Source organism: Panthera onca, chromosome B4 (genome assembly GCF_046562875.1).
Source record: "Panthera onca isolate mPanOnc1 chromosome B4, mPanOnc1 haplotype 2, whole genome shotgun sequence".
NCBI lineage: Eukaryota > Metazoa > Chordata > Mammalia > Carnivora > Felidae > Panthera > Panthera onca.
Genome location: NC_138345.1, coordinates 114983637 through 115011391, shown reverse-complemented (window position 1 = coordinate 115011391; position 27755 = coordinate 114983637). Strand labels below are relative to the sequence as shown.

The window sequence follows — 27755 nt, the reverse complement described above, 5'->3', positions numbered from 1 at the left end:
ACTAAAGCATTTCCTGCCCTTGGCCCTGTTCCAGCAGGCCAGCTACTGATGCCTGATGCTCAGTGTAGCGTCACATGTGACCATGCTGACCATGCTCATAGAGGATCATGCCATCTGTCACTTCTCAAGGGCAATGATCTAGTGTTTATAGCTCAGGTGATGGTCACAAAGTATATTTCTTTTTTAATAAATGTGCTTTTTGTAGTAGTTACACTCTCTGATTGCAAAAGAAATGTAGTTGAAATTTACCCAAGTTGCAAAACCATTACCCTCATGGAATGAGTGAATGAATAATCACACCCCTGAAAACCATGATTTCTTTCACTCTTATTTTCAGTTGAATTCACTGTACCAAAGCTCTAGGAACAAGAGGCCCAGCTGTCACAGACATATTATAACAGCAGCTGGCATGGTCTCTAGAGTTTTTAGCTTGGGAGTGGTAGATTGTTTCTGTGTTATAGATATGGTGGCTGTACAAGTTATTCAAACGGGCACTTTTGAGAGTGAAAGAGGACATTGTTAATAATTATGTGGGGGTAACAGTCATAACCTGGGACTGTCCTGGGTAAATCATGGTGTCTACACATACAGGAAAAGCATCTGGTGATGTGTTCAATTAGAGCTCATATTCATTTAATGACTGTGAAGCCAGTACTGTGGGAACTTTGATTAGGCATCAGGGTAAGAAATCATTACACATTTGTCATTAGTATTACCCCTACACCCTCCCACTGAGGAGGATTCCTCCATCAGTATGCTGACCTGCTGAAGGCTGCAGTCAAGGAAGTCAGATCTGAGGATCTAGGTCTGCAGGGATTAGATTTGAGAACTCCCAAAATAAATGACTACTATTAAACGGAATCCCACAATCCAGCCTCGCAGCAGGGTGATTCTTCTTCATGTCTCAGCAGTATTAGAAATTGCCATATACCATGGACTTTTAGGGACCCCTTCCCCTAGCCAAACCCGAGAACTGTAAATCTGATGTTGAAGATCATCTGGGTCTACCAAACATAGTTTGGGAATTTCAAATGTTCAAAATGAATGATTCATCCCCAGAGTGTGATGTGACAACAGAAAATCACGTCATATTGCCAGTATTTATTGTGCCTACTGTTGGTAGTGCACAGTATGGTACTTTGAAGTCAAATTGCCTGAGTTCAAGTGCTGGCTCTGCCATTTACTAGCTGTGTGTCCTTGGGTAAGCTACTTAACTTCTCTGTGCCTCAGTTTCTCTCATCTGCACAATAAGGTCGATACCTATGAGCTAATGTACCCAAAGAACTTAGTGCAGTGCCGGTTGCATAGTGGATATTTGATGAACATCAGCACTTATGTTAAATGTGCTGAGCTAAGCACGGAGTTACAGAGTTGAAGAACACATGGTTCTCATTCTCGTCTGAGGCCAGTCCACCTCAGCCAGGCCAGGCCCCCAGTGGAGTTTGGTGCCTCACATCCCTCCCAAATTTCCACTTTGGTGCCAAGTTCAATGATGGCAAACACTGGGCTTTGTATACCTCATTAGCCACCCAGGTGCCTCAGCCGTTCCCATCTCTCCCTTGTTTTTATTAATAGAGTTTATAGAAGTTTTACTTGACAAAAAAAAATGAGCAGATAGTACAGAGATTTACCAGCTGGCATGCAGTTTCCCTATTATTAATGTCTCACAAAAGTGTGTTACTTTCTTTACAATGAATGAATATCAATACATCATTATGGACTGAGGTCCATGGTTTCCTCAGGTTTCCTTAGTTTTTTTTACCTAATGTACTTTTTCTGCCCCACTGTACCACATTACATTTAGTCATCATGTCATCTAGGCTCCTCTTGGTTATGACAGTTTTTGAGACTCCCTGTTTTAGATGACCTTGATAGTTCTGAAGAATACTGGTTGGGCTTATCATGGGATGCCCCACTATTGGGATTTATCTGATGTTTTCCTTGACTGTATAGGGTTACAGGCTTTGGGGAGGAAGACCACAGAGGTAAAGTGCCATTTTTCATCACATCATATCAAAAGTATATACTACTGGGGAGCCTGAGTGGCTCTGGGTGGATCCGACTTTAGCTCAGATCATGATTTCACAGTGTAAGTTCAAGCCCCACATCAGTCTCTGAGCTGGCAGTGAGGAGGAGCCTGCTTAGGATTCTCTCTCTCCCTCTCTCTCTCTACCTCTCCCCCACTCACTTTTGCTCTCTCTCTCTCTCTCAAAATAAATATGCTTTTTAAAAAGTACGTACTATTAATGTGATTGATGATTATTGATGTTGACCTTGATTACCTGGCTTGAAGTAGAATTCATCAGCTTTCTCCACTATAAAGTAACTCTTTTGTCCCCACTTTCAATACTATACTTTTGGAAAGAAAGCCACTATATACAATCCACTCTTCAGGAGTAGGGCTCCTCCTCCCTTTTTAAGGGCACAATTGACATTACCTTATACTGTATTTATATACATTTATTAAGAGTTGGATGGATATTCTGCGATTGTGAGCAAGGGCTGTCAAGGAAGGAAGTGATTATCTCAGTTGGAAGGCTGAGCTCACAGCCTGAGGACAAATGCCCAAGTGGAGATGAGTTGGGTTTCTCCCATAGAAGTCAAAGCTACCAGATGAGGTAAAACAACCTGATAAGAGGAAGGCAGAGAAGTGGGTGGTGGCTATGGTGGGGGACATCCGTCAACAGTACACCATGAATAGAATAGTCCTCTTCTATATGATTCAAAATCCCTTCTTTAACTAAGGCCAGTGATGATTCTTTGAGTTCCACTGTAGTTGTTATGCATTCACTATGTAAGGGGATTAAAAAAAAAAAAAGCTGTCATTTTGATTGAGGAGGATTAGAAAAGAAGAACATTTTTAGACATTTCTAAAGAACTCATTTAGCTGCTTCCTAATTAATCAGTCCGTTTTGTGAGAGCAAACTGCTGTATAATTACTAGGGGAAAATTACTCTTAAAGAGAGACCCTGAACTGTCTACAGGAAAATGTGATTTCCTCACTGGTGCTCAGAAAGACTTAACCTGTTTAACATGGATGAACAATTTTATTAACAGCGTGATTACCCATCATCTGGTCATTAAGGGTCAATCCTATTTTATTTTTTTTTCTTTTTTTAATATTTTTTTATTTTTTTTATTTTTTTAATGTTTTTACTTATTTTTGAGACAGAGACAGAGCATGAGCAGGAGAGAGAGAGAGGGAGACACAGAATTCGAAGCAGGCTCCAGGCTCTGAGCTGTCAGCACTGAGCCTGACACGGGGCTTGAACTCACAGACTGTGAGATCATGACCTGAGCTGAAGTCGGTTAACTGACTGAGCCACCCAGGCACTCCGGGTCAATCCTATTTTAGAGCTACTTCTTTACACAAGTGTTGATGAGGAAAGAGAAAAAAACAATCTGGCCGATAGGCATGAAATCCAAAATTCGGAGACATCTACCAGACTATATTAATACTTTTCTCTCCATTGTGAGCACTGTACTTGATATCCTAGGTAGTTTTTATAGTATGTCTTGAGATAAAATCTCCCATGTGATAAATGCTAAGTTTTATTTAACAAGCAAGCAAGTCAGCATCTGGAAGCATCTGCAGGCAGATCTTTAACTTCCAGGAATTCTGTTGGGGATTTGGTGTTTCTATAGCAACATTTTGTTGTGGCATAAACTAAGTTTGAAGAATGCTGAAGGCTTTGCTTCTATAATGTTGTATTTCTTCCATCCCCATACCACACATTACAGCGAGTCTCATGATCTTACCTACTATACATATGTCTGTTTTAATTGTATTTTCTAACATTTTTCTCACCTGAAAAAATCATGTAACAACAGAAACTCCAACCATTTGAATGATCTTGGGAGAAAAAGCTAACAAAATGGCTGCCCCTTGTTCAAAGCTGAAAATTTTCATGCAAGGCGCTTTACTTCTCCAACAGTAATATGCTTCCATTATAGGAAAATTGTCTAAGTTTGAAAGAAAAATGAGGACATCATTAAAACTATTAGTAAGGCTGGAAACAATGCAGTAATTTTTAACCTAATGGTGCTCTGAGAATGGCATGAACGTTTTTGATTATCCAGGCTTTGTTGATGGATGCGGGTCTTTCTGGTCCATTTTAATAACTAAGATTAGTTAGCTTCAAAAAAAAGATTTGAGATATGGCAAAAAAATTCCCATCTACAGGTTCCTGAGCACTTTTTTGACAACCTTGAATGTTAAGTTGTCTGAAGCTTCATTTTTATAGAAAATTAGTTTTCACCAGGTAGAACTGGAAATTACTGTCAGGGAAGAATAATTTCCAGTGGAGTTAGAATTAGTACACATTTTATGTTTTTACTGTTTATATATACTTCTTCCACTTCTTATGACCTGAAGTCATAATCTTTCCATGGTGATGTCACAGCCATTGCACAATAACTAATAAAAGATTTGAATCCTAGTCATATAAAAGCAAAAAACTGGACTATTGCCTGTGGCTTCTCATTTATTAAGGCAAAGATGAAAGAAGCATCAGATGCAAAATTTCAAGTGCAGATTTTTCTTCCTTAGGAATTCTTTGTTGAAATGGACCTGTTCCTAAGGTATTTGAAAATTTTTTCTTTGCTATATTAGAGAAGGTTTAACATTCAGGTTTACAAACTTTTCATTAGGCCAAGTGAAATGTCCAAAGGTTGAGGTGACTGTGTCCAAAACCTTATTCACAACTAAATGATGAAATTTGACAAGGATTCTCAACTGGGGAGCAGGAAGGCTAGGGAAATCAGGCTATACAGGTCTAAATATATTGAATGCTTCAGAGGCTAATCTAAGACAGCCTTAGTGTAGTCCTTAATATTTCCACTTACAAAGGGAACAGTTTACATGTGGCTTCATCAAAGAGTCAGGAGGGTGGTTTCATCTTTGGAACATTCTAGGGTGGTTCTATCCAATGCCTGAGAACATACTGTGGTGTGATTTTGGGAAACCAGCAGGTGCCAAGCAATGTCCCTTAATAATGTCTAAATATCTGAAATTCTACTTTTAGAGTACACAGAGAGATGGCACTGGTGTAGAGAAGACAGTACCAGCTTTGGAAACAAAACTCAATTCACAATCCAGAAGCCACATTTACCATCAGTAGGATTTTGAGCAACCTTAACCTCTCTGTAAATTAGAGATAATGGGATGTGTGAAGCCACTATCCTGGGCCCATCTTCCCTAAATTCAAACTCTCTCATCTCCCTTGTAGATAAGGGTAACCAGTTGTGGTCAATGAGATGTAAATGGAAACCCTCTAGGGGCTTCTGGGAGGAGTTGTTCTTCCTTTTAAAGGGGCTATACTCAAAGGAATTGCTCACTGGTGTCCCCTCCTTTCCTTTTCTCTGTGAAACCTTGGGTTTCCTTACCCATCTTGCATTTAAGAGGAAACAAGAGAAGGAAGAAAAGCCAACATTCTAGATATGGCAGAATGGAAAAATGGGAAGGGTCTAGGAGTCTTTGATGGCATCATCTGGCTGGAAACACCAACTTCTATATTTAATATAAGAAAATTAACTGCCTTTGTGGTTGAAGCTGCCATCAGTGAGATATTCTAATTCCTGCAGCTGGAAGCATTCCTAACTGCCCCTCTCACCAAGCATGTTATAATGATTAAATGAGATGATAAAACCCTGGCATAGGATGTGGTTCACAGTAGGCAGAGAATAAGTGTTAGTCCTTTTCTCTACCCAATACCCTCCATATCTCTTTAGATACAAAGGCACATTAATATAATAACTCATTACATGGTTCATACTAAGTTATTTGTGTTGTTAGTTGGGTTTCTCTTAGGCAGGGATATAAAGGGCCTTATAGGCTATGTTGAGTTTGTGTTAGAAATGAGGAGCACTGAGGGCTATTTTTTTTTTTTTTTTTTTTAAATTTTTTCCCAACGTTTTTTATTTATTTTTGGGACAGAGAGAGACAGAGCATGAACGGGGGAGGGGCAGAGAGAGAGGGAGACACAGAATCGGAAATAGGCTCCAGGCTCCGAGCCATCAGCCCAGAGCCTGACGCGGGGCTCGAACTCACGGACCGCGAGATCGTGACCTGGCTGAAGTCGGACGCTTAACCGACTGCGCCACCCAGGCGCCCCAACTGAGGGCTATTTAAGTGAGGACACCATATGGTGAGATTCACAGTCTAGATAAATCAATCTAGAGTTTTTATAGGGTATGCTTGGGGTGGGAATGGGCTGGCAGCAGAGAGAAGGAATTAATCTGCTGTAGCTGAAGTGTGGCAACAGCAGGGATGGAAAAGATGGGATGAAGGTAAACTATTAGGAGGTAAAATAACCAGGATTTGGTGTTTGACTGGATATGGGTATGAGGAGTAGGGAGGAGTCAAGGATGAATCCTAACTTTTGAGCTTGAACAACTACATGGATGGTGGTACAAATAAATATAGTTATCGCCGAGAAAAATATAGTTATTGTTGATTTAAGGAAATGTTGATGAGGTCAAGCAGACTGAGCTGGTCATGTCCCTGAGGCAAGTTAGATATCTGATCCTGGGAGATTTGGAAGCCATTAGTTTAAAAGTAGTAGCTTAAATCATGGGAGTAGACAAGATGAACCATAAAGGGAATATGTAAGTTTAATTAATGAGTCTGAAGATAAAAGGTGTGGGACAGTGATCAAATTGATATAATAAACTACCAAGAAAATAATGAAAATGAGTCTATTTATAACATAAGAAATGAGAGATTGCTAAAGAAGAATTTATAGTTGCCATTGTCTGTTATTTAAGAAGATAAAACATTTGCAAGAAGGAGGTATTTTCTTAAGAAATCAGAAAATAAACCAAAAATTAATAAGGACAAAAGCTGAAATTACTTAATCAGAAAGTAAAATAATGGTAAAAGGAGAACTAAATTCAAGAGCTATTTTGATCAACAAAATAGATACATAACTCACAGGTATGATTATAAAAAAAAAGAGTGTGAAATCATACAAGTTTGGAATAGAGACATAATCACAGATACAAAATAAGATTATAATAAAATATACATGCAACTCTTTGACAAAAGATCTGAGAACCTACAGTAAATAAGAGATTGTCTTATAAATTTTGAATTCCCAAAAGTGACCAAAGAAGGAATTGAAAATTTTGATAAATTACCACAGAAATGTTTAGATAGATGGTTAATAAATAATGATTTTTTTTTCACGTTTTATTTTTTTTATTTTTTTTATTTTTGGGACAGACAGAGAGAGACAGAGCATGAACGGGGGAGGGGCAGAGAGAGAGGGAGACACAGAATCGGAAACAGGCTCCAGGCTCCGAGCCATCAGCCCAGAGCCTGACGCGGGGCTCGAACTCACGGACCGCGAGATCGTGACCTGGCTGAAGTCGGACGCTTAACCGACTGCACCACCCAGGCGCCCCAATAAATAATGATTTTAAAAGTCATCAGGATCAGATAATTTCAAGCCTGAGTTCCAGACAGATTTAAAGAATAGATAATTCCAGTAAGTTATTGCAATCCATAAAAACACAGGTTAAAAACTTCCCAATTCACCCTATGAAGCTAGCATACTTTAATATCCAAGCCTGAAATTGAACCAGAAAAGATGATCAACGAATCACATTAATGGATACAGATGCAAACACTGTACACTTTATAAAATAGGATTCAATGGATTATCAAGAAATAGTCCACAGTTATCAACACTAGTCTATTCTAGAAATTTAAAGATAGTTAAATATGGGAAAAATTATAAATATTAATCAACAAATTAAAGGAGGAAAAGCATCCCATAATATCAATAGATGCTTGAAAGGCTTTGGATAAATTCAGAAACTTTCTTAAAACACACATACACATACACAAAAAGTTAAATGGGAATAGAAGGAAAGGTCTCAGATTATGACGAAGATTATTCATGGAAAATTAGCAGCAATACTTATCTAAATGGTGACATGCTGTGGTAGATCATACTCTTGCTCTTAATTATCTGTTGTATTACCTGCAAAAGGATTATTCTTCCCCACACTCACTGACATTATGACATCATGAGGCAATGGTCTGGCCATTTTGTTTGCTTTGGTCAATGAATATGAGAGGAAGTGATGCATGTCACTGTAGAGCTGTGCATTAGGACCATTGTATGAATTGGTCATTGCCATTTTCCCTGTTACAAGGATGGCAAATGTTAGTGCAAAGCTGGATCCTTAGCCTGGACTCTAGAATAAGAAGACAAAAGAGCAGAGCCACAGCTCACCCACAGCCTGTATATTAGGAAGTAAAAAATGAAGTTTTACTGTTAGCTGTAAGCCCCTGAGATTTTGGGGTTTATTATGACAACATATCATAGCAAAAGCTAAATAAAAAGTTACAACCAGGGGGCACCTGGGTGGCTCAGTCGGTTCGGCGGCCGACTTCGGCTCAGGTCATGATCTCACGGTCTGTGAGTTCGAGCCCCGCGTCGGGCTCTGGGCTGACAGCTCAGAGCCTGGAGCCTGTTTCAGATTCTGTGTCTCCCTTTCTCTCTGCCCCTCCCCCGCTCGTGCTCTGTCTCTCTCTTCTCAAAAATAAATAAACATTAAAAAAAAAAAAAAAAAAAAAAAAAAGTTACAACCAGGAGTAGAATGATGCCAAAAACAGACAAAACAAAAAGGAACCAACAAAGAAAACTTAAAATATGGGGCATTGGTTCTCAGGGCCAGGCAGTTATGGCAAGGAAATTGTCATTAGAGGCTGGAAGGATGGTGGTCTGAATGATGTAGTGGCCAAACATTCTCAGAATTATTGCCAGTGGTGTCTCCACAGGCAGAAAATGGACCAAATGAGCTTATGAATTCATATGAAAAGTTTGGGAATAAAATGCTACTAGTATGTACTGGTTGCTATGGTCTGGGTTCGGCAACTTATTACAAGGAGGAGATCAACTCAGGAAAGAATTGGCTGGCTTGCAAGCATGATTGGAAAATGGAACTGTGCATTATCTCCAACCGGTATAAATTCAAATTGGGAAGCACCCTGAGCAACAAGGGCCAACGAAGATAGTTGTGTGACAAGAACCAAATCAAGACTAGGGCCATCAAGCATTCCATAAAAGCTTTTGAACCGGTGAAGGTAGCACATAGTTGGAAAGGATGGCTCAGTGGAGAATGACTGTATCATGACTTTCCTACAGAAGTTCATAAGCTCAAAATACTCCAAATTAAGTCAAGAGAGAATTGGCCAAAGTTTTGGAAAGAGATGTACTGCTAAAAGAGCTACCAAACTATGGTGGCCATTGGCTATTCAAGACTTGAAACAATTTTTGGATCTCTAAGCTTCTATGGGCAGAGAGCAAGATGAGGGAAAAAAAAAGATGCTGAGCCCCAAGGGAGGACATAATCTCCAATATCCTTTAAAAATGACCAAGAGAAATAATGGAAATAGAAAGAACTCTGAGAGGACAGTGCCTCTCTGATGGAGAGCAATGGCCTGGGATGCTACTTGTCGGGAGCAGAGATTTAGGACGAATCAAGAAATTCCCCTTTATACAGGATTTGAGGTCCTTGCAGCATTTCCTCTGTGGAATTTTAGGATTACTACAGATTGGTGACTGCTGTGTACCTTCCACTCTTCCCCCTTTCCAAGGCAGGTGTGAATAGAGATTGTCCTATCTCTGTTTTCCACCACTGTACATTGGGACTACTAGAGGATACATTCTTTCTTGTCATTTTTTCGTTTCAAGATCCAGAGCAGCCACATCCAAATATGATGTAGGAGCTATTACAAAATCTTGAATGGCCTCGTCCCTCACAACTGGCTAGGACTTTTTAAAGGTTTTTCTTGGGGAAAAACAGATGTTTTTATTTTGTGAACGAAAGAAGGAAAGAAAATATTTTCGACCCAGGGGCAGACTGTGGTAGATGGTATTATTATTTCCAGTTACTTGATGCCCTCCCTGTTTGGGTTCTTCTTTTCCACAACATTGACATTAGGCTTGGCCTTGTGACTTGGCTGTGGCCTGTGAATGTGAGTGGAAATGGTGCGTGTCACTTCTGGGCAGAAGTATTAAGGATCATCTCATGATATGGCCATCACTCTTTTTCTTCTATCACAGCATGGCAGATCCCAGACAGATACTCTGCCTTTAGTTTAGATCCAGAAAGAAAGACTTATGGAAGAGAACCACAACCTATTAGCAGCCAGTATATAATGTGGGCTAAAAATAAACTTGTGTTTCTCAAGGTCCGGATAATTTCAAGTTGCTTTGCTGCAGCATAAGCTAACTAGGAAGATGTGACTAATATGTCTGTATTCATGTGGCTAAAGCTGTTTCCATTAAAATAAAGAACAAGACAGGAATGCTTACTATCACCATTATTTAATACTGTCTGGAGACTCTACTAAATGCAATAAACATAAAATGCACTATATAAATACTGAAAGAAAGAAGTGAAGTTTTTTGCTGATAATATAATTTCCTGCCTGCTATCACCAAGAAACTCTAGTAAAACACAAGAAGAAGTAATAAAAGAATTTGATAAACTCAGATAAAGAATTTGATAAAGATATAAAATTATTAGCTCCTTCTATATGAGCAGCACACATATGAAAACGAGGAAAATATTCCACTCATAATACTGACAAAATCCATGAGTTTGGAATGAATTATACAAGAAAGGAATAGGATTTATATTTAAAATATCCTACTGGAAGGCAAAAATATGATCTGACTATGTTCTTGAAAAAGAATACTCTTTATTCTAAAAAATTCTGTTCTCCTGAAGTTAGTATATAAACTTAGTGCAACATCAGTAGAATCCAAATAGTATTTTCAATGGGATAAAATACCCTTAAATTGATGAATAAAGAACGGCAGTATTAAAAAAACTATATTAAAACTACTTTTTTAACTACTAGTTAAAAAACTACTTAAAAAACTATATAAAAACTACTATATAAAAACTACAGTACAGGTACAATACTGTACCAAAAAATCAGTAAAAATGATAGAGAACTCAGAATTAGGTAGTGTGTGTGTGTGTGTGTGTGTGTGTGTGTGTGCGCGCGCGCACGCGCGCACACACACGCACATGTGCGTATATGTGTGTATTTTATTGTGGAGAAATTTAATTGGTAGTCTCACCACAACTGGATATACTCTTAGAAGAAAATAAATTTGAGGCCCCTAGTTTACATTAATTCCAAAAATAAATTCCCGATAAAGAGTAGAAAGTAAAAATGAATACTAATCATTTTAGAAAAAAATTAGTGTACTTTCAGTATATGTACTTTGAATTGGAGAAATCTTTTAAATTAAGACAGGATATGTGATATATATATACAACATACACACATAAAATGTTAAGGTAGTAAAGCTTTATGGTATTATTTATAGTGCAAGAGATAGAAAATCAAAGTCACTAGACAAACAAGTTAGGGAAAATATTTTAAATTCAATTGATAGATAAAAAATTACTATCTATACTAAATGAAAAGCTCCCTTACAATTTATAAGATACAATCAACCCAATAGCAAAATGGGTTGGGGATATGAATAAGCAATCGACAGAAGGACAAGTATGATGAAATGTTCAACTTTCCCCAGTAGGCAGGGAAATGGAAATTAAAATTGCCATGATAATACCCATCAGAGTAGCAAAAATAAAAGTGTAATAGCAGCTATTATTAGCAGAGATGGGAGCAGGGCAAGGGCACTCTCAGACATCACTGGTGGAAATGGAAAAAGGCAATTCATGATCTCTATTAAAAATTTTAAATGCATGTACAATTCAACCATGCAATCCACTCCTGGGATTCTGCTGTATAAAAATAAATGCTCTAGTACATAAGCATGTATATATTCAAGGATGATTATTGCAGCATTATATCTAATAATAAAAAGCTGGTAGCTAATCAAAAGTCCATTAATAAAAGAATAGCTGAATGAATTATAATAATTCTTACAGTAGAATATTATGCAAGAATTAAAACTTAATGATCTCTATATACTACTTGGCTTAAAGGAATTTCCATCCATTATATGTATTGCTAAGGTATAGAGAATTATATATCACTAATCCCTTTAAAAATGCCTCTTTACACCTTCTGTGTACGTGTGTGTGCATGTATATGTATATGTACATAAAATTATACCTGTGTGTACATAATGCATAAAGAATTATAGGAAAGGTTGTTCACTGAAATGTTAATAATCATTCTCTCAGAAAGGTGGATTTCAGGTGACTTCTAGCCTTTTCCTCAATGTATTGTTTGATTTTTTTTTCCTTTTTTTTTTGGCAATGACTGTTCAATTTCTATCAGGAGGAGGAAAAAGCAATAGACTTTTCTTCATTGTAGGGAGGAAAAAATGGAACAAATGCTTAGTGCTGTGTAAGTGGGGATACCTCATATTTTATTCATAAGCAATAAACACCTATAAAAATGTAAATGTCCAAGATTAGGATTTGGTTAAAGAAATTATCTGTCTCTGAAAATACTACAGAGTAACCATCTACAATTACGCTGACATTAGAATATTCATGTTTTATTGTTAATAGAAAGCAAAACTATATCATCAGGGAGTATGTGTGTATTTTTTATGTGTGTATGTATATATATGTGTGTATATGTGTACATACATAAGTATATATTTATATATACTATGATATATAAACATCTTGAAAGAGATGCAACAAAACATACTAACAGGGTTGATTTCTCAGTGCCAGGTTTAAAACTTTTTTTCTATTTTCTAATTCTTTCCTTTCACATCATGTGTGACTTTTGGCAACAGAGAAAGTACTAAACTTTCCTTTTCTTTTTCCATTGCCCTTCCCCCAATTTGGATTGGTTATTCTTCAATACAGAGGAGGAAGAGGAATTAACAAGAGAGTGGAACACAGGAGATCTTCCTGGTTCTCCGTTTCAGAATTTGCAGTTGTGCTAGAATTTAGCTTTCATTAGAGGAAATAGAAATGCATTCCTTTAGGGTGCCTCGTTGGCTCAGTCAGTTGAGTGTCTTAATTTTGGCTTAGGTCATGGTCCCAGGGTCATGGGATCAAGCCCAGTGTTGGAGTCAGAGCTGAGCATGGAGCTTGCTTGGGATTCTCTCTGTCTCCCTCTGCTCCTCTCCCCTGCTCTCTCTCTGTCTCTAAAATAATAATTTTAAAAATGTGTTCCTTACTCTCATTCTTCCCTTGTTGATAAACCTTAAAGTCAAACACGAAAAGGTGATGTTAACCTTACTAGTTCTAATCATGGTTGCATGCCATAAAGATTAATATTTTCCTTGGTTATTCCCTCCCCTTTTCCCTGGACCATTTCCCGTGTACCTTAATGAACCAGTGCATTTATTCCTACAAGGTCTGTTTATGAGCTAGAAAGGAAAGACAGACTGTCACTTCAAAGTCATAGCTTGTTTTAACACACTTGACCTGATTCACCCTATCTGACTCCAACTGGTTACTGGTCATTTCAAAAAACTAAACCCAAGGATAAAGGTTACCACCTCCAAAGAAATCCCAGAGACTGTGCTGCAGGCACTAAATGAATGTACAAATGAGGAGTCCCAGCAGCGGGATGTGAAGGAAACTGGGTCATCTCCCAGCCCACTTCCTGGGGGCACAGCCTAAGACTGGAGACAGGTTGGTGTTTCTCCCTTTAGAATGCAGGGATTTAGCCGACTTTTCCCCTGCCCGCTGCCAACCTGTGCCCAGATTTCTCCCAGAACTTAAGAAGACACTCATTTCTCAATGTATTCAATAATTAGATTCCTATACATGCAGGGAAAAATTTTAATGTTCATATAAAAATCAATTTTCTCTAAAAAATAAATAAAAAACAAGGAATATCTTCTGGGAAGTTAATTTTTTTTCCTGTTTGGGGTGCCTGGGTGGCTCAGTTGGTGAAGCATCTGACTCTCAGTTTTGGCTCAGGTCATGATCTCACTGTTGGTGGGTTTGAGCCCCACATGGGGCTCTGTGCCGATAGCACAGAACCTGCTTGGGATTTTCTGTTTCCCTCTCTCTCTGCCCCTTCCCTGCTCACTCTCTCTCCCTCTCTATCAAAAATAAAAAAAATAAATTACAAAAAATAAAATTTTAAAAAAGGTTTTTTTTTTCCTGTTTCATATTAATAGAGGAATAAATAGTTAAGGGGAGAAAGTTAAGTATATAATAATGACCAACAAGAAATCACTAGATAATGGTTAATTGAATTATAGACAACGCGGGCTTACAAAAAGTAGGTATGTTTCAAATGCCTCCATTATGGGAATACTTGCATGTGAAATCTTTGTCATGCTCCATGATGTCCAGGTTTGGTACTTTCTTCAATGTTGGGAGGATTTTAATGAACTATATTCTAAATCTGCGAATGTCTGCATTTTATTACCTTTTGCAAGATGGGCTAATAACCTCCAATTTTACATAAGCCTTCAGTGCTTTTTTTTATGGAGCCTCCCTACGCTGTTAACTGATATTAACAGTAACTGTTTTGCCTAAAAGATAAAACTAAGTTAGAAAACACACAAATTCATGTGGCTCAAATAGTACAGCCTTGTGTGACCTTAGAAGGAAAGGAGGAGAAACAGAGAATTTACTCAGAAATACCTACCCTAACAATTTATTGTATGTATATATAATGGATATATAATATCATATAACTAATATAACACAATATGAAACATGCATATATATTGTATATACATTATATACATATATATATATATATATATATATATATATATATATAAAATATAGGTAAATAGCAAGGAGTAGAAATTTATAGAAATGAAATATTTAAAGTTGGCCAACACTTAAACATACAAGTCAAAACACCAAGAGTTTGTTTGAAGAGAATGAATAAATACATTAATGCCTTCTAAGAAATGAGGGTTTTTTTTTTATGCATTCCTGCCAGCCCTCTAAAAATTTCAACTTGGTGAACACAATTAATGATGATGATGATGATGATGATAATGAAAACATAGTGATTAAGCATGTGGGTTCTTTAGTTAGATTGGCCGGCTGGCAATCTTGGCTTCGTTGCTTTATATTTTTGGATAATTTCCTTAACCTCTCTCTGTCTCAGTTTTCAAATATGCAAAATGAGAATAACAATAGTACTCTATTGGCAAAGTTGTTGTATAAAATGTATAAAATGCTTAGAATCCTGTGTCGGATACAGTAAACTCTTAATAACTGTTCAAAAAAGAAAAAGAAGGAAAAGAGGAGATAACCAATGCCATGCCCTGTATCTTGATGAGACTAGCTTTATACCATTTGCACTTGGCTTTGTTCTATGTTCCAGTGAAAGAGTCTTCCAAAATTTTGGCAGGCATTTTAGTCTCATGTTATTCTGAAATTTGCATGTGCACATTTTAAAACAATGTTAATTTAATCCAGGGACCGATGGAGACCTAATACTTGTCACTGGTCACTTTTAAATACAAATCAGAACAGTCCTATTCTTGCATAGCTGTGTTACCTGGTTCTAATCTGAGAGATGGTTCTTGGCTTGGGATACACTCCCGCCCAACCCTTGATTTGAATGTTAAATCAAGCGGTTCAGACTCAGGCCCCCAGTGGGTTTCAGTTAATATCACTCCTGAGGAGTGTTGCTTCTCCACATCTTTGTTATGTATACTTCAATAACATTTATATAAACAAAAAAAGAGGGCATCGCTGCCTCCCAAGGTGACCAGGCATCCTGCGCGGAGGTCCCAGGCTCTGTGGATCAACAAGAGGTGGCTCCGTCCTGGGGAAAGTTGGTTTTAGATAAGTGGGACATCAGGAGGGATGTGGTGGGCAGGGGCCAGAATTAGGTCTAACGCAGACAGGCCAAGCCAAGGAGAGGCAGAACCAGCCCCAGGATGGGGTAGGGGGCAATGAGTCTCCTCAAGGCAAAGAGATGTAGAAAGGGGGGCTGTTTCATAGGGGTCTTATAATGTGTCAGAGTCCCTGTGCTTTCAGAAAGCTGCACTCATGTGGAAAGGGGGCTCTTAGTTGTCAATATAAACCACATGATTTTAAACTGACACCATGTGTTTATTCTTCGGCCAATGTCTAATCACAACTATAGTCCAACGGACTTCGAACTGTTGAACAGAGACCCACAGAGAGAAACACAACAGAATGCATTACACGCATCCATTCATTCTTAACTGAAACCCAAGTTTCATAGAACATTGCTTATTGTTATTGCACGTGGCCCTCTGATATTTGCCCTGCCTTGTGTTCACTCCCCTTCCCTCCCTTGCATCTTTTTTTTTTTAATATATGAAATTTACTGTCAAATTGGTTTCCATACAACACCCAGTGCTCATCCCAAAAGGTGCCCTCCTCAATACCCATCACCCACCCTCCCCTCCCTCCCACCCCCCATCAACCCTCAGTTTGTTCTCAGTTTTTAAGAGCCTCTTATGCTTTGGCTCTCTCCCACTCTAACCTCTTTTTTTTTTTTTTCCTTCCCCTCCCCCATGGGTTTCTGTTACGTTTCTCAGGATCCACATAAGAGTGAAACCATATGGTATCTGTCTTTCTCTGTATGGCTTATTTCACTTAGCATCACACTCTCCAGTTCCATCCACGTTGCTACAAAAGGCCATATTTCATTTTTTCTCATTGCCACGTAGTATTCCATTGTGTATATAAACCACAATTTCTTTATCCATTCATCAGTTGATGGACATTTAGGCTCTTTCCATAATTTGGCTATTGTTGAGAGTGCTGCTATAAACATTGGGGAACAAGTGCCCCTATGCATCAGTACTCCTGTATCCCTTGGATAAATTCCTAGCAGTGCTATTGCTGGGTCATAGGGTAGGTCTATTTTTAATTTTCTGAGGAACCTCCACACTGCTTTCCAGAGCGGCCGCACCAATTTGCATTCCCAACAGTGCAAGAGGTTTCCTATTTCTCCACATCCTCTCCAGCATCTATAGGCTCCTGATTTGTTCATTTTGGCCACTCTGACTGGCGTGAGGTGATATCTGAGTGTGGTTTTGATTTGTATTTCCCTGATAAGGAGCGACGTTGAACATCTTTTCATGTGCCTGTTGGCCATCCGGATGTCTTCTTTAGAGAAGTGTCTATTCATGTTTTCTGCCCATTTCTTCACTGGGTTATTTGTTTTTCAGGTGTGGAGTTTGGTGAGCTCTTTATAGATTTTGGATACTAGCCCTTTGTCCGATATGTCATTTGCAAATATCTTTTCCCATTCCGTTGGTTGCCTTTTAGTTTTGTTGGTTGTTTCCTTTGCTGTGCAGAAGCTTTTTATCTTCATAAGGTCCCAGTAATTCACTTTTGCTTTTAATTCCCTTGCCTTTGGGGATGTGCTGAGTAAGAGATTGCTACGGCTGAGGTCAGAGAGGTCTTTTCCTGCTTTCTCCTCTAAGGTTTTGATGGTTTCCTGTCTCACATTCAGGTCCTTTATCCATTTTGAGTTTATTTTTGTGAATGGTGTGAGTCCCTTCCATCTCTTAATGTTTATTTTTGAGAAAAAGAGACACAGAGCGTGAGCTGGAGAGGGGCAGAGAGAGAGGGAGACACAGAATCGGAAGCAGGCTCCAGGCTCCGAGCTGTCAGCTCAGAGCCGGACATGGGGCTTGAACTCACAGATCTTGAGATCATGCCCTGAGCCGAAGTTGGACGCTTAACCGACTGAGCCACCCAGGCACCCCTCCCTTGCCTTTCTAAAGATGCTGGTTGTGACCCACCAGACTGACCCTACGACTTACTGATAGGTTGCTATCTGTAGAATGAAAGCCCGTGTTAGCTCCTGTCAGTTCTGCTGCTGTTTCATGCAGCACAGGCCATGGCCACCTCTTCAAGCAAAGCCTCTGACCTACCTTCCTCTTCCCCAGTCTCTTCTCCCTGGCCTGTAATGACCACTCCCTCAGTTTATTCTTCCCTTTCACTTTTACCTCATCCCTCAGTTTGAGAGAGAAGAAAAATGCATTTCCCCAAATACGGAAAACACCTCTTTTGTGGGGCCAAGATGATTTTAGGGATAGGCTAGTGAACATATACTTTTACTAGCTTTATCCTTTTTTTTCCTGATTGCTTTCTCTTCATAACAAGTGATGCTGGCTTTCTCTCTAAAATGATTAAAGCTAACAGCTGAATTTTATTGAGCTCTTATATGTCAGCCACTATTTTAAGAACTTTACCTATATGAACTTGTTTAATCCACATCATGATCCTATGAAGCAGTTACTCTCAGTATGACCATTTGACAGATGAAAAAATGGGTGCACAGAGAGGTTAAGAACTTGCCCAAGGTCACACAGCTAGTAAGTGGAGGAATCGGGAGATTGTTACAAGAAAGTCAACTCTAGAAACAGCCTGGATTAAAGGATTAAAGTGCTCATTCTACCACTTTTTAGCTGTATGATCCTAGGCAAATTATTTGACTTGGCCAGGCCTCAGTTTCCTCATTGAATCTAACATATCACCAATTTATGTGCCACTAAAAAAGAACTAAAAGTATAAATCGAATCATGACTTACATGCTTTCTTATCAATTACATGGTGCATCCTGATAACAGATAATGTCAAAATAATGAAAGAAAAAAGTCACATCGTAGAATCAATGAAATATACAAATATTACCCACCTCACAAGAGGTAGGGAGAACAAATGAATCAAATGTGTAGTACTCTGGTTCCTGGCACATAGGCAGTTTTTCCTAAATGTTTAGCTGTTCCAGGTGTTAAAATGATTGTGCCCACTCGCTAAATGGAGGAACCAAGGCTCAGAGAGATTAAACTACCGTTTTCAGTCTGCCCAGGTAGGAACATCGGCGGTGCCCTGATCTAGTAGAGGTCTTGAACTGTCCCGCTGGCTCTGGCTGCCTCTCCCCCTGTGGGTGAGGCCCGGCCTCTATGGGGACACCAGGTCATTGCGTTTTTCCCTTTGCTTTCAGTGCCTAAACCAAGAACTCCTGGGACCGTTACCTACAGGGTCTCCCAGATGGACTTTGCCTTTCCTCTTTCAATAGTACTGAAGGTTGTAGCAAAGTACTACCTTCCCTCACGTTCCCGGGAGGGTGTCTAGACTCTGCTCAAGACAAATTACTAAATGCATAAAATGCCCATTCCACGTAACGACTTTACTTCCACTTTTCAGAAGACGCTCGGGTGTAGCCAGAAATAGTCCAAACCCTATAATCTTTCATAGAGCTGCGATAAGTTAAGTGGGTAGTGTTGCTCCATAATTCGTCTCCCAAGCACTTAACATTGACATATGTCCCTCCTCCTTTTGCTCACAGAATAGACGTTTGAAAAAATGTCACTTGTGTGTGAAGGAGGAAAAAAAAAATCACTGAAATGTGGATTTCCACTTCCACCCCCATCTGTAAGTTCTCAGAGCCCCTGTCAATGCTCTCTTGAATGGATATTTCTCTATGAAACACACACGCCCCTCCTTGCCTACACACGTGTGCACATGCATGCATCAATGAGTGCACATACGTGAATACTTCACTCCTTCACACGAACATCTCAATCACATGGATTCTCCAACTTGTATTTTAAATATTTTTGTACCATAGTCTCAGGTTTGAGTAACCATTTTACATTTGGTTAATGTGCACCAGAGCTGGCAATAGGTTTTTTGGGAGGCAGGACAGAAAGAGCTAACTTGGTAACAGCTAGAAGACAGAACAACAAGACCCCTGCTTAATATTGGGGTCGTTGGCAGGCTGCCTTAGAAGGAACACCATCCTCTGGGAAGGCGGGCACTGGATGGGGTAAGCCCTGACTTCCACACCTAAGCACAATCTTCCTTGTAGAAAGAGCATTAGGTCTTGGGTGATGTCTTAGGGCAGACATTCTCATATTGGAACAAAGGTTAAATCTGACACTATTAATTATAGCTTTTCCAGATAATTATTTTCTCTTTTACTCTGTTGGGACTGCTTACGTTCTCAGAGAAAAGCTTCCCGTGGTGAGCTTTTCTTAACTTGTCGCCCACCCTCCTTTGTCTTCAGAGAGAGCACAAAAGATAGTTCTGCCCAGTCGTAGACGTCCATTTTCCTGCTATATCATCATGACAACATATCTCAGGCATTTTGCAAGCTGAGAATTGTCCTCTAGAGGGAAGAATGAGAACACACATATGGGAAGGTGGATGTTGAGTATCCCCTGTATCTCCTTGAGACGTCTGAATTTTAATGCTTTGAACCATGACCCTAGCTGAGGGCTTTCTATTGCTTTTCTCTCAGGGTGCACCCTCCCTAGTGGCCCTGTTACAGTCAGCTGTCCTTTGTTGTTAACTGACATTCATAGGTCCAAAGAGAGCCTGAGGAAGGGACACACTCTTTCCTCAGCTATTTTTTTCAAACTGCACTATGGGCCCTCCAGCAACCAGGTCAAGTGGCTCATAGGGTCTCAGCTTGAGGCCTGGGTTCTGTGTGGCTGGGGCAAGCTTATTCCCCAATACAGGGAATCACTAGGCTTCCCCATCTCTTGGAGAAGTGGTCCAATGCCCTTTCTCCAGCCCAGAACAAAGGAATTGTTTTTCAAGGAAAAAGAATATTTAGTTACTTTACAGATCTGAATCTAAAAGTGTTCCCCAAAGGCAGTTAAACCTAAAGGTAAACTTTTAGTCTCTACCCACAAAGGTATCAATTTAATGGAATGTTTTCCAACTTCAAAATTCCAAAGATCCACCTAGGAACCCTCATTTCGTTCATAGTTTGCAATGGCTGAATACAAGTTTGTTAAAACTCTCATTATTTAATATTTTTCTATTCTGTGATTTTCATGGACTGTCTAGAGTTTCATTGTGTGGCATAGCAGCCAAAATAGGCTGGGTTAAGCTACAGTAATAAACAGTTAACAAATCTTAGTGACTTCAAAACATTTTTCGTTTCTTGCTCACTATATGTGTCTATTGTGGGTCAGTTATGAGCTCTATTCCATATTGTACTCAGTCCAGGATCCAGGCAAAAGGAAAAATGACCATAGAAAATTATACACTAGTCCTAAAAGTTTCTGCTTGGAAGTGACGTGTTATTTGTTTCTATATTTTCTTGCTAAAGCTAGTCATGTGGCCTCACTTAGCATAAAGTGGACAAAGAGATGTAATCTTATCACATGTCCAGAAGGAGAATTGGAAACCTTGTGTAGATAGCACTGATTATTATATATGGATATAACATAATAACCAATAGCATATTTTGCATACATGGGTTTTTTTTCTTTTTTTGCCAAATTTTGTATAAGTCGAATAACTTTTTAGATGCATATTTCTTAAAGATGTCCAATGACTCCCAGTGAATTTCATGTGGAAATGTTAGTGAATGCAATCATTTATACTGACTCGGTGCAAACCTTAAACAAATTACATGGACTTGTATCTTGTCCTCCAGCATTGCCCTAGATAACAACAGTTCAAAGTAAAGTAGGCAATAAAAGAGTCATAATATTCAAATCTGCTTCCTCAATTGCCTAAGAATTGTTTCTCTATTGTCTTTTTCAAGTTAATGATGACTCTCTACACCTTTGTATGGAAAGATCTCCAACATTACCAGATCCAACTAAAACTTCACCAATTTGCAAATTATCCATCAGCCATTGTCTGAATCTATGCAATGCTTCGGATGTCTAAGTGAACATGTGTGGCTTCAGGTGCTATTTTCCAATCTTTTCCAGATGATCCCACATGGAAACTTGCTCAGACGCCCAGGTACACATTACCTCTAGCTATGGACAAGTCCATCTACAATCTAATCATACTCTCCATACCCAATGACATTAAATTTATGTAATAGCAAATGGGCCAATGGGCTAATATCCAACATTAGCTTCAGGAGCTGGCTGATGTCCAAGGTAAATCAAGATACCCAGGGAGGTAACAACACAAAACATCTTGGCAAAATCAAATTCAAGGACAACTATTGTTCAGAACCAGATCTGCAACTGGTATCTGTGCAAATATTGGCTGGACAGACTCAGCCGGTGACTATTCTGGGCAAGTTGTCTTGTCACAACTACAATATGAAAGGCAATGTGGCACTACTTTCCATGTTTTGTGAAAAGCACAGATCACGTTCAAACTATTGCTGTCCTCATTGAAATATCCATCCTACCATTCTATGTATATAAGTGTACTTCAACACTTATAATTTGTTATGTATTTTTTAATAGTTTAAGGCCACTTTACCAAAATGGCATTCATGGGTACTTACGTGTGTATGTGGAAGGGGGTGGGGGAGAGAAAGAAGATTTTTAAGTACATTTCAGAAAGACTGGATAAAACAAAGATAAATAGACTTCTTTGCTATAAGACTTCGCAGTACTTTTAAAATGCTAACGTGATTGTAAATCTTCAAGAGGTACCTAATGTTTACCAACATAAATGACCACAGTACATTTTTTAAAAATTAAAGAAAAAAAAAAACAAAATATCATTACCATAGAAGGAAATGTTCTGCCTATTTCCTGACCTACATGCTCTACGAAAACTTCTTACAAAGGGTATTCAGCATCTCTCCTTTAATGTGATATTCACCTCATGGTCCTTCCCAGACGGTGGAAAACCAAAAGGGCAAGAAACAGTGATGGCATCAGAGGGGGCTGGGCTGACTTTTCTTTTCTTTTCTTTCTTTCTTTCAAGTTTATTCCTTTATTTTGAGAGAGGGAGTGGGAAGAGACAGAGAAAGAGAGGAAGAAAGAGAGAGAATCCCAAGCAGGCTCCCAAGCATGGAGCCCAACACAGGGCTCAATCCTACGAACCCTGAGATCATGACCTGAGTCAAAATCAAAAGTCAGATGCTTAACTAACTGAGCCACCAGGCACCCTGGGGCTGGGGCTTTCTTAAAAGAAGTTGTAAATGATGAAAATAAAGGGAGAGGGGAAGAAAAGAGAACAGCCTATAATGATAGGGGGTGCCCAGAATAGTTTTTGGGGGGAATTGAATACAAGAAAAGAAGGGTGAAGTGTCTTCTGGAAGCCTTGAGATGCATAACAGTTTTAGAAGGAGGAGAATGAGAAAAGAAACACTTAAGAAATGATGTTGTGAATTATGACCTGGATCCCCTTTAGCATTCTTTGAGAAATGCAAGAAAGGGAAAGATAGTGATCACACCTGGTTACTGAACTGTGTTTCTTTGAATGTTTACCATGTTGAGACTGGCTCCTTGAGCCCTGGGATTTTTTTCAGGTTATAACACAACATCTCCACAGTGGTATTCCACAAAATATTTTTAAAGAATTGCTTAGTAACACTGCTTTTCAATCCTACACAACCAGGACTACATATAGGGAATTAAACAAAATATTAATTGCTTTTGGCCCAAGGGCCTTTTAAGATTCATGGAACAAGGATTAGAAACAATGGTATATTTTTTTAATTCTAAAGATTGAAACAAAACTAAGAATGAATTTTTGAGCATGGCACAAAGCTACATCTTAGAAATTAATCTCATAAAGAAAACATCAAAGCAATACTTTCCCACAAAATTTTGTTGCTTTGATTAAAACACAAATTTGTCAATTTGAGTAAAAGCATTAATAACTCCATTTTCAATTTATTCTAAGCCTAAGCCACCTGTTTGGCTAACTATGGATATTAGTTGTGTTAACATATCATATATCTCATCAGATTGTTAGGATTAAATTAATTAATATATGTGAAACACTTGTAACAGAGCTATCATGTAGTTGATTACATACATTTAGCTGTTATTTTTATTACCAAAAGTTATCACTTTAAAACATTTTTTTTTTTTGCATTTTTTGCAATATCTCTGATGTTGGGATAGGGTGCCATAAATTGACTGGGAGCATTTTTTTTTTTTTTTTTTTTTTTTTTTTTTTTACTTAGTGGTATGTACGAGTGTTTCTGAGCATTGATGGTTCCTTTGAGTCAATAAAATATATTATTTTTATTTCCTTTTCTCCATTATTTTTGGATGTTTTGCTGTGTTTTTCTCTTCCACAGGGATTGCCTGTCTTTTCATACCCCAAGAGTTAAATACATACCTCATATATTATAAGAAAACTACGTACTACCAGCCCTACACCCCTACCCCTAGAAGGCCTGTCAGGGTGAAAGATATTTGTTGATAAGCAAGGTTTCCGCTGATATATTTCCCATTTATTATACTTTGGGAAATATTTGATAAAGGATTTGAAATAAACAACAAATTAATCAGAAGACAAACTTCAAGACACTGCTGATAGGGAAGAGAGGACTTGGTGTTGAGTAATGAGTCTTGTAAAATACATAGACATTTTTGTAACCAATGTCCATGTAATCAATTTGCTGGGTTTACTAATAATCTCCATTTCCTTGAATATCTGTAGTAGAAACTTTGGGTACATGAATCTGTATCATCTAGGGGCTTTTGGTTACAAGCAGCAGAAACTGATTCTTGCCTACTTAAACAAAAGGAAAATTTGGGGAAGGATATGAAACAGTAAAAAGAATAGACTCAGCTACTGCTCCCAATAAAGATCCATTTGGGACCTTTCTTTCTTGGGAGCTACTGCTGGACAAAATGGGTCTACTCTTTTTTGGGCTGTTTGTCATCCTGGCCAAGATCAAAAGTGTAGGGAAGGAGCCCATGAATGGCATGGGTCATATGCCTGTTCCTTAGTGGAGACAGAGCAGGGCACCTTAACTGTAATCTTGCAAAGCTGTCTCTAATCAGGAGGAATCAATCTTCAAGGAACCAGGTACTATTATCAAGGGAATGTGGAATAGACGCTGGCTTGCCAAAACCCAACAAATGTCCACTACCAATTTGAATGACAACAACCAGCAGTTGGTCACTCTAGCATGCTAAATGCCACAATCAGTTATGAAAATCCATTGCAAACTAGAAAGAACCATAAGCATACCTTACAGTCCTTGTATTCTAGAGGACTTATAGCACTGTAAATAAAGGAGGAATTGAGGGCAGCATGGGTGGGGCAAATACCATCCAGTCCAACCCACTGTCGATGTTCACACCCTACATGGAGCACCATATGGGTGAGATTGCAGGCCACGAGGAAAAGCACTTCCCAAGGGCACCCCCAGATTCCTCCTTGTCCTTGACATGCTTACCCAGTTATAAGTGCTGCATGATCATACAGGTCAATCTCATTAGCTCATGCTCAAAATACCCAAATTTGTTTTGATGCACAAGATTAATTATAGCTGGTGGCTTGACTTATACATCAGATGATTCATCATGTACATGCAAACAATCTTCGCTGTTCCCAGGGTTGCATGAGTCAACTTGCTCTCATTAACATGGGTGAATGCTAGCTGGCCTTGTTCCCATCCCCTGGCTTTTTGGTGTTTTATTCCGCTCCCAGGTGCCACTTTTTCCTTCCTGACTCACCTTCATCTCCTTGTCTTTGCATTTGCAGTCCTACTGATTACACAAACAAATGCCTACTCACAGGGCACATGTTCCTGCCATGGAGAAAACCAAAGGAGAGCTGCTGAGCTTGTCACCTGCTTTCTTGGCAGGAGCAAGGCATTAATTTTTGCAAAAGCAGCTGCAGCAAGAAGCCCGTCCCTCAGGCTTGGCAGGAGCAGAGGGGCAACAAAGACTTCATGGGGATCTAATCTGCAAAAGTCCCTGGGGCGGAGTCTTTCTTGTTTCCATCTGCCACTTTTTTCAAAGTCTGCTTTATTATTAGTGCATGTATTGAGAGCTACCTTTTCCACTCTGGCTTAAATACAATATTAAAGACGTCTAGGAAGATACCATTAATTTAAAAGTTGCCAAGTCAATATTTTTGTGTAAACTGGGATAGGAGACTGAGAGAAACTATAGATATTTCTTGTTCAACATAGCATTTCAACAGAAGATCAGACAGCATTATTTTGATTTCTGTTTCTGCTTATTTATGCATTAATGTGTATCACATGCATGGTTCTATTAATGGCTGGTCCTGCACAGAGGCAGGTCTGACAATTCCAAGAAGCGTTTCCACAAGCTTACTTGTGAATCATTCATCCCAGTTTGCACTCTGCAACCTGACTTGCTTCCTATCCTTTTGGCTCCTGAGCCCTGCTTTTCCATTTGTGACCTTGCCATGTTCCTTAGATCTCACACTTGGCACCGGTTTTTTAATTATAGCTTTCTACTGCCTTTTTTGAAGACAGTTCAGATTTCCTTCTACTTCATTTCCTTCACCCATCAGCTCAGACTTCAGCACCTTCAACATCTCCTCTTTGACCTGAGAATGCCTATGAAAGGTATCTGCCTCAACTCTGGGAGCAGAACCCAGAAATTTAATGAAAAAAAAAAATGAATGAGGAACTTGTGATCTATTTGAGGAAACAGGGTTTACATATATTGAACAGCAAAATATTCAGAGATGGAGCACACTTAAAGTCCAGCTTGTGAAAATAATTTTGAGGGCTAGGGGTGATAAATTAGATTTATCTTTCATACAAGTTCCAATCAGCTGGTGGTACCAACTATAGAAAAGGATTTTGCAGCTTCATCTAGGTAGAGCAGAACAGAGCATCCTGATTAGTGAGGTTGGCCTTGAACAAGGCAACACACATTTGCTATCTCTGCTGTGATAAATGACCCACCATTTAGAAATTTTAAAGTAGAAGAGATTTTTTTTTTAATGACATCAGTGTTTTAAGGAGATTAATTTGGCTCTGTATAGAATGGATTAGAGGAAGATAGGGTATTTTCAGAAAAACAAGTTAAAAGGCTCTTGTAGTTTGATCAAGGATTGACAAAATGGCAAAACATTTTGCCATTTTGGCTCCCCAAAGGCGGCGAAACAAATGATATAAACTGGTGGACCACAGTTCTCTGGGAAGGAAGAGGGCTGAGCCAGGGTCCCTGAGATTTGGCTGGATGTGGGCAGAAAGTCAAAGTGGCAGGATCAGTGATTCATTATATGCCCTCCTAAGGAGGAACCAAAGGTCAGAAAATTTATTCCAGTGGGCATCTTTATTGAGGGCAACAGAAAACTATGTTCAATGCCATTTGTCAATGGAGAGAGTTTGACTATGACCTTTCCTGAAGGACATGAAAGATAATCAGTTTAGACCTTTGGATGGGGCTGATGAGAATAAAAGCAAGGGCTGATGAGAGTCTGTATTTGGATGGCAACAGGAAATAGAAATTGATACAAAATATTTTAAGATGTAAAATAGCATAGATTAAAATATGATATGAATGGCCTTTTGTGAGTGACTGCAACAGAAATGGAAAAAGTAGAAATGATTCTCTAGTTTCAGATCTGAGAGATTGGAGGGACCTTTAAGAGATAGAGAGAGAGGAAGCTGTGCTGGAGCATTTGCCCCGACATCTGTCTTCTTTTCTCCTAAAGATCTGGAGCTGCACATTTTTAGCTGGGTATGTTACAGCTAATGGAAACACTACATTTTTCAGCCTCTTTTGCTGCTGGATGCCCAAGTGAACGAGTCTTTGCCAATGGGATATAAATAGAAATGTCATCTGTAAGTCCATGGTTGTACTTTTAAGAAGGTACATGCCTTCCTCCTCCTTTTTTCTTCTTCCTGCTGCCTAGATGGCATCTGAGGTGATGTGATGAGCCATCTGAACCATATGGGCAAGGACGATTCTCTAGAGATGAAAAAGTGGCATGATGGAAGAATTCTGTCCCTTGATCCTGCCACATGAGCCCAGGACTGCTAACACCTGGGCTATTACAGAGGTGAGGGGGTGGAGATCTATCTTTTCTAATTTACTATTGTTTTGGTATGACATCTGCACCAATAAACTAACTTCTAAAAGGAGTGAATTCTGTAAGGAATGTATTAAAAAGCACATGCCAGATAATCGGGCATTTTGCAATGA

General features: G+C 39.0%; 1 long non-coding RNA gene across 1 annotated transcript; it reads left to right on the top strand.

The window, feature by feature from the left end:
- Positions 1 to 4492: 4492 nt before the first annotated feature.
- On the top strand, positions 4493 to 27550 carry LOC132693948 (uncharacterized). Its single transcript, XR_009617061.2, has 4 exons — positions 4493 to 4581; positions 21446 to 21651; positions 27167 to 27290; positions 27466 to 27550. It is a non-coding gene; the product is annotated as an uncharacterized LOC132693948 (long non-coding RNA).
- The last annotated feature ends 205 nt before the right edge of the window (positions 27551 to 27755 follow it).